An 8,820-nucleotide genomic window follows, 5' to 3' on the forward strand; every position below is an offset into this window, starting at 1 on the left:
CCCTCTTCCTCACTCGTACAAAAAAAACCCACTCACCTTCTTCCTCACTCGTATAGAAAAAGCCCACTCCTCTTCTCCCACTCCTACAGAAAACCCCAACCCTCCTGTCGGAGTAAACGACCACGGGTAGCCTCACCTGCTCCCCATGGCGATTGAAGACATCGGGGCGGCTGCACCCCTAAAACCTCAAGGACAAAATACCGCCTTCCCTGGGCTGGCTGGTGGCATCGGCCAGCTGACCAGACGGCGGCGCCCTTCAGAAGAAAGCCATGAGATGGGCCGACTCCTGCCAGGTGGCTTCCAGAGAGGCCGACTCCTAGCAGGCGGCCCCTCATGCCCTCAGAGTTTCCACCACATTAAGGCGACGAGACAGGTGTGGCTACAGTGCCATCTACCACCCCCGAATCCAGGGCGGTGCATGGCCATAGTGCACCGTACCGGACGGACACCCCCGTCCGGCGCGTCACTGTTACCACGCGGCCTGTGACATCATGCCTAGCAGAGAAGACCATGTCCCCACTACGGGCTGTCGGTACGGCTCGCAGGCGGCGGCCCTACATGACTGTGAGGAGCCGAAAGGCGGTGAGCATCGACCAGCCTATGCGAGGGGAGGCCGACTCCCAGTAGGTGGCCCTCCCCCTCCCTCAGAGTTTATGCGCCATTAATCAGAAGAGATGGGAAGTGGCTACAACAAACGCCCGCCAGGCGGCTGCACTGTAGCCACGCCTTCTCTGAGAGAGCACACATCATCAGTGGCATCGCTACAGTATTATGCAGCCGGTAGGACCCGCAAGCGGCGGGCGCGGCCTATCGGCGAAGTACGAGACAGCCGGCGGGACCCACCAGGCGGCGGGCCCCAGCTGCCGGCGGAGAAGATGACAACCATAGACACGGACAACCGGGACCTACACCCTGCCAGATTACCATTGTACCCCTGGGGGGTAGGCCTATATAAACCCCCAGGGCACCCACACAAAGGGCACAGACCTTAGACACACACACACACCTATAGAGAGAGGAAGCTACGCCTAGTGTTGTTCTTCTCCCCCCTCTAGAGGAACAGCTCAATGAGCAAGCTTGTAGCCACCATTGTTGCTTGAGTGATCATGCGGAGACCCCGCAGAGCAGGACTAGGGGTGTTATCTCCTAGGAGAGCCTCGAACCTAGGTAAAGTTCACCGGCGTATGTGTCTCCGCTTTATCCCGTTTCCTGGCACCGGCGACGTCTTACTATCCCCCACCATGATAAGCCATCCTTTGGCATATGTCGCATGACACCCCCGACATTTGGCTCCCACTACGGGGCCTAGTACACCATCGCCCGGAGATCTGTTCTGGATGGGAACCTTGTTCCTCCCTAGCGAGTGTAGCCAGCCCGGCACGCCCGATGGCATTTGCGCCGATGCGCTGCATGGCGCAGAAGTCGCATGTGCGGCAGTCAGCCCATCACGCCCGATGGCATTTGCGCCGACGTGCTGCATGGCGCAGAAGTTGCCTGCGCGGAAGTCTGCCTCGCCGATCTTGTTGGCAAGATCTGCCTCTCCGACGAGCCCGCGCCCGTCGCAGACGCACTCGGCTTCGAGAGCTGCTTCGTCGACCTCCTTTACAAGCTCCACATCTCCAACGAGCCCGCTACCGACCTGGAGTTGGTTGGCTCCACCAACCCGATGCTTGTCGACATAGATATGACCTCCTTCGACTCCATCCCCACCAATGTGGTGGTCCTCAACGACCCGCTCCCTCACGCGGAGAGCGGCGGCTGCACCGTCATAGATGTGCTTGTCATCAGCCATGATGGGGCTTTCGGAGGAGCTGGCCAGGACCCATTGTAGGCGGCAATGCGGGATCTGTCCACACCCATTGCGGCAGATGTAGATGCCGATACGCTCAAAGCTTACCGCGTCTCGCTTGTGGAGAACGCCAAGAAGTGGGCTACAATGAGACGCCTCTCCAAGGCCTTCCAGCGCAAGGTTGACCGCACTGTTGGCGGCACGCCGACTGCTGGTGGGCCCAGCCGCATGGTCATGGTCCGGCAGCGAGGCGGCGCCGCCGCCAGCATGTTTGGAGTAGACCGCCTTGTCTACGCCACGCCCATGGAGAACATACGTGCTGCCTAGGTGGCAACAGACAAGCTGGACCACCTGGAGGGGGAGAAACGTCGCTACATGATGGAGCATGTTCAATAGCTTATCAATGCTGCGTCTGCCCTACAAGAAGCCGACTGCCGTGCGAAAGAGCCCGACCAGTGGGTGGATAACGCGCCCCTTCATCAGGAGCATCGTGCGACTTCTCTGACACCAACAGGCGGCGTCTGCGATAGACGAGACAAGGAGCCGGCTGCTAGCTGCAGCCGGACTCGCATCACCATCGAGCGTGACTAAGATGGCCGCCCAGGAGTAGTAGAACAACGTGGCGACTATCCACCACCTCCGCCTCCTCGAAGGGAGAGGCGCGTTTCCCCACCGCGTGTTGACCACCGAACACTCGGCGACCGGCTGGGCCGCCGAAAGGGAGTTGGAGAGAACGAAGCCCACCACCGGATCTACCGCCTGGCACGATCCCTGGCACTGGAAGAAGAAGACATGATGGTCCCGCTTTGCTTTGGCCCCCGCATTCGCGACGATCCCTTCCCCAAAGGATTCTCGCTCCCAAGAGACGCACTCAAGTACAATGGCTCCGTGAAGCCAGGGGAATGGCTGGTGGACTACTTCACAGCCGTCAGCATAGCAAATGGCAACAAGCGCATTGCCGTGAAGTACGTCCCGCTCATGCTCCAGGGCACGACCCGGACGTGGCTGAACAGCCTCAAGCCCTACAACGTCAACAGCTGGGTGGATTTCACCGAAGTGTTCATCTGCAACTTCACCAGCACCTACAAACGGCCGCCCAAGCCCCGCCAGCTCTCCCTGTGCGTTCAAGGCTCGGACGAGTCCAGTCGCGACTACCTGACGCGGTGGGCTGAACTGCGCAACTCCTGCGAAGGGTTGCAGGAGGTCCAGGCGATCGAGTACTTCACAGCCGGGTGCCAAGAGGGAACCTTGCTCAAGCACCAACTCCTCTGCGACGAGCCTGCTACACTCGATGAACTGCTAATCATAGCAGACAAGTACGCCACTGCCGCCTCCTCCATGAAGTCGGAGCTCCAAGTGGACAATTCCAAAAAAGTGCTCCCTCCGCCCCCCACAACGCTAGCTGCAGACAACAGTCGGCGGCAGCAGCTGAACGACAACAAGCACAAAGCCCCGCAGCCGGCCTCCACTAGCCGGCAGGTGGCGACAGTCGAAGATCAGCAGCCTCAAGGGCAACTCGGCCCCAAACGCCAGAAGGGCGGCAAGCCTGCTTGGCTACCCGCCTTTTCCTACGAGCAGACACTTGATGCTCCCTGCAAGTTTCACAGCGGCGTGAAGCCGTCCAACCACGCCACCCGAAAGTGCCACTGGCTCACTAGAATCTCCAAGGGCGTATGACTGCTGCCCCCTCCACCTGGTGGCCCGCTGCCTCCTCCTCCACAGCAGCCGGCAGCCCGACCAGCAGTCGGCGCCTTTCAAGATGACTACCCCGAAGAGGATGGGGTCTACATTTTCTTCACCAGCGTGGCAGATGATCGGCGCAGTCGGCGTCAGCAGCACCGCGAGGTGAACGCCATTGCTTCAAGTGCTCCAGAATTCATGCATTGAACTGAGAAGCCCATCAGCTGGAGTCGGGCTGACCACCTGGAGGTGATGCCCTCTCTGGGTTCTTATGCTCTGGTGCTGGATGCCACCCTGGTAACGGAGAGGCGAGCTGCTCATTTCTCCCGAATTTTAATAGATGGCGGCAGCAGCATCAACATCCTATACCGCGATACCATGGAAAAGTTATGCATTAAAGAGAGGCAGCTCCAGCCCAGCCGGATAGTTTTCCATGCTATTGTGCCCGGCCTGTCCTGCTCACCAATCGGCAAGGTCAAGATAGATGTCATCTTCAAAGACAAGGATCACTTCCGTTGCGAGGCGATTTGGTTTGAGGTGGTGGACCTCAAGAGCCCTTATCATGTACTCTTGGCCGGCCGGGTCTAGCCAAGTTCATGGCGGTGCCACACTATGCCTACCTCAAGATGAAGATTCCAGGAACCAAGGGCATTATCATGATATCTGGAGACTATGAGAAGTCAGCCGATTGTGATGCGGCCAGCAGCCGGCTGGCCGAGTCCCTTGTCATTGCTACTGAGAAGAAGCTCCTGGACTGGGTGGTGGCCATGACCAGCAAGCAGCCGGACATGTCCCTAGAGCCCAAATAGTCAGAGACCCAGGGCTCCTTCCAGCCGGCCAAAGAGATGAAGAAGATTCCCTTGGACCTAGAGCACAAGGAAAGGGACGCTGTCATAGGGGCCAACCTTGACAGAAAATAGGAAAGCGAGCTCGTCGATTTCCTCCGTGGGAATCGGGACATCATCGTATGGTCTCCCAAGGACAGGCCGAGTGTTCCGACGAATTTCGTCAAGCACAAGCTACATGTCAGATCAAACGACAAGCCGGTCAAGCAACCCCTCTGCCGACTGTTGGAGGAGAAAAGAAGAATTGTTGGTGAAGAAATAGCCCGGCTTCTGGAAGCCAGCTTCATCATGGAAGTATTTTTCTAGAGTGTCTCACCAACACAGTCCTTGTACTGAAGAAGAACAACAAGTGGCACATGTGCATCGATTGCACCAGCCTCAATAAAGCTTGTCCCGTGGATCTGTTTGCTTTGCCTCGGATCGACCAAGTGATAGACTCCACAGCCGGATGCGAGATGTTGAGTTTTTTGGATGCTTATTCAGGATATCACCAGATCAAGTTGAACCCGGTAGACCGTCTCAAGACCGCTTTCATCACACCATTCGGAGACTTCTGCTACCTGACCATGACATTTGGCTTGAGAAATGCTGGTGCCACCTTTCAGTGTTGCATGCAGAAGTGCCTCCTCAAGCAACTCGGCAGAAATGCCCATGTCTATGTACACGATATTGTGGTGAAGACGGAGAAGACCGGCACCCTCTTGGAAGATCTCAAGGAAACTTTTGAAAATTTGTGCCGGTTTCAGATCAAGCTCAACCCTCAGAAATGCGTCTTTGGGGTACCAGCCGGCCAACTCCTTGGCCTCCCGGTCTCAAAACGTGGCATTGAGTGCAACCCCGTGAAGATCAAAGCCATTGAGAGAATGGAGAAGCCCACCCGACTGCGAGACGTTCAGAAGTTCACCGGTTGCTTGGCATCCATCAGCCGCTTCATCACTTGGCTAGGTGAGAAGGCTCTTCCCCTGTACCAACTCATGAAGAAAACCACTCGCTTCTAGTGGAATGATAAGGCATACGAGGGCTTTCTCCAATTGAAGAAGATGCTGACTTCCCCGCCTATCCTGGAGGCTCCGGCTGCCAAAGAGCCCATGCACCTCTACATCGCCGCCACCAGCCGGGTGGTCAACACTGTCATAGTAGTGGAGCGCCCAGAGGCCGGCAGGGCACAGCCGGTCTAGAGGCTTGTGTATTACTTGAGTGAGGTGTTGTCCACCTCAAAGGAGAACTACCCCCACTACCAGAAGATGTGCTATGGCGTGCACTTTGCCACTAAGAAGCTGATGCCCTATTTTCAAGAGCACCCCATCACAGTTGTCTACACTGCTCCACTTGCCGAGATCATAGGCAGCAGAGATGCGTCTAGCCATGTGGCTAAATGGGCCATCGAGTTGGCTCCCTACGCCATCTTCTACCAGCCGCGCACCGCCATCAAGTCCCAACCACTGGCCGACTTCCTCGTCGACTGGGCCGAGATCCAGTACCTGCCGCCTCCTCTAGACTCCACCCATTGGTGGATGCACTTTGATGGCTCAAAAATGTGCACCGGCTTGGAAGCCGACGTTGTCCTCACCTCTCCCAAAGGCTACAAGATCAGATACACTCTACAAATTTAGTTCGCCGCCTCCAACAACGTGGCCGATAATGAGGCACTAGTACAGGGCCTCCGGCTGGCCAAAGAGATCGGCATCCACCAGATCCTGTGCTACGGCGACTCCGACTTGGTGGTCCAACAGTTATCTGGGGACTGGGACGCCAAGGATGCAAATATGGCAAGTTACCGCTTCCGCGTTGAGAAACTCAGCTGATATTTTGAGGGGTGCGAGTTCCTTCACATGCAACGGAACAAAAACGAGCTAGCTCATGCCCTAGCACGGATCGGCTCCACCCGTCAAGCAATACCAGCCGACGTCTCCCTCCAGTGCCTCCCCAAGCCGTCAATCAAGCCTTCTCCAGAATCCGAGTCTATCTTCATGCCGACTATTCCCGAAGCAGCCAGATCCGACTCAAGAGCTTCGGCAGGCGGCCCGAGGATTTCGGCAGGCGGCCCGGGGACTGCGGCAGTCGCACTCGGCCCGGGGAATTCACTGCCCGGCCCGGGGGCTGCAGCAACCAGCTCGGGGACATCACCAGACGGCTCAGAAACTGCAGCAGCCGCACCTGGCCCGAGGACTTCATAGGTCGGCCCCGGGGCTGCGGCAGTCGGCCCAAAGACTTCAACAACTCACCAAGTGGCGGTCGGCCCCAACCCGCCACCTCCCAGCCCAACCGCCCTAGTACAAGTGGCCGTAGTGGCAGTAGAAGAAATTCAAGAACCATCATGGGCACAACCCATCCTCAAGTTTCTGATGACTAGACAACTACCGGCTGACGAGATCTCGGCCTAGCAAGTGCAGCACCGGACAGGAGCCTACATGATATTAAACAGAGAGCTTGTCAAGCGCAGAGTGACTGGAGTCTTCCAACGCTGTGTAGAACCAGAGAAGGGTCAAGCAATCCTCAAACATATCCACCAAGGCGAGTGCGGCCACCACACGGCCTCCAGATCCGTTGTCGCCAAGGCTTCCGCCATGGTTTCTTCTGGCCGACTGCCTTGGAAGATGCCAAGGAGTTGGTCAAGCATTGCAAAGGGTGCCAGAGGCTTAGCTCCAAGCAACATCTATCGGCTTCTGCACTCAAGACCATACCCCTTACCTGGCCTTTTGCCATGTGGGGGCTGGACATGGTGGGACCATTCAAGATAGCACGCGGAGGCATGACCTACCTGCTTGTCGACGTGGACAAATTCACCAAGTGGATCGAAGCAAAACCAATCAAGAAACTGAATGGTCTGACTGTTGTGACCTTCATTGCCGACATCACTGTCTGATACGGTGTACCGCACAGCATCATCACCCACAATGGCACAAACTTTGGCAAAGGAGCCTTGGCCCGTTTCTACGCGATGCAGGGCATCCGACTGGACTTAGTGTCCGTTGCCCATCCACAGTCAAACGGCCAGGTCGAGCGAGCAAATGGCCTTATCCTCTCCGGCATCAAACTTCGATTGTTCAAGCCTTTGGAGCGATCAGCCGGCTGCTGGATCAATGAGCTGCCGGCCGTCCTCTGGAGCCTCCACACCACTCCGAACAAATCAACCGGCTTCACTCCATTCTTCCTCGTCTACAGGGCCGAGGCCTTCATCCCAACCGACATCGAGTTCGACTCACCTCGCATCACCATGTACACGGAGGCAGAGTCAAAAGAAGCAAGAGAAGATGGCGTTGATCTGCTGGAAGAGGGCCAGCTGTTAGCACTCAGCTGGTCCATCATCTACCAGCAGAGCCTGCGCCGCTACCATAGTCGTAAGGTCAAGCCAAGATCATTGCAAGAGGGAGACCTTGTGCTCCGGCTAATCAAGCGAATAGCTGGCCAGCACAAGCTCTCGGACCCTTGGGAAGGCCCGTTCATCATCAGAAAAGCTTTGGGAAACAACTCCTACTACCTCATCGATGCGCAGAAGCCCAGAGCACGCAAGAGAGACGACTCCGGCAAGGAATCAGAGCACACGTGGAATGCAAATCTCCTCCAAAGATTTTACAGTTGAAAGCACTATGTACCACGCCATCTTTTGTACTAAACGCTACAACATCGGGACCCTCGAGCGGCACTCGGGGGCTACCCTCCTTATCTATATGACGAGTTATATGTCTATAAATGTGTTATTTGTTATTCTGCATGGCACCGGGTTCGACTAGTCAGCCCGGGGGCTTGCCGCCTTGTTTAGTCGGACAAGTAATGTGCCGGCACCTAAGCCCTCTCTTGCCATCAGCCGCAGCTCGCAGAGCGACTCTCTGGCTGGCAAGAGTTAAAGGCAGGAATGGGTGCCCACATGAAAATGGCTAAGGACCAAAGCATTCGCATTGGCCAAGCCGGCTCCCCACCTTCCCGACTGGCTGTCGAGCAGCCGGCTGGCCGATTTCTACAACTTAAACTTGCTACGGACTACAACGGCTAAGTACTTGCCTTCCCAAAAAACGGCCAAGTACTAGACCCAACCACAGACCGCAGAGCGGCTGGCCGGTTGGCAAGACGACAGTAAGGGAAGGCGGCCAAGGAAAAAGTAAAAAAAAGAGTAGAAGAGCAAGGCAAGCTAGAAATTGGCAAAGATAATTTACATAGCAAAAGGCCCTTGGCCAGCATTCAACGGAATTTGAATACACCCCCAGCTGGTGGAACTGCGCGAATCTAACAAGTCTGTTTGAAAGAAAATACAAAGCATGAAGAAAAAAGATAACTTGACCGCCTAGGCCAGAGGAGCAGAAGCCGGATCAGAAGGGTCAGCAGAGGTCGAGCCTCCGGATGGTGGAGTGGCCACCTGGTCAGTCTCGGTGTAATGCCCCAACACCGATGTGCCAGGTGTCCTCCAGTTATGCGCCGTCGTTGCCATGTCATTTTCTTGCGTGTTGAATCTTGCCATGTCATCATCCGCTTTGCATATACATGTTTTCAAAACTTGCACCAGTCCGG

The sequence above is a fragment of the Triticum aestivum genome, chromosome 6A (assembly GCF_018294505.1).
Source record: "Triticum aestivum cultivar Chinese Spring chromosome 6A, IWGSC CS RefSeq v2.1, whole genome shotgun sequence".
Lineage (NCBI taxonomy): Eukaryota > Viridiplantae > Streptophyta > Magnoliopsida > Poales > Poaceae > Triticum > Triticum aestivum.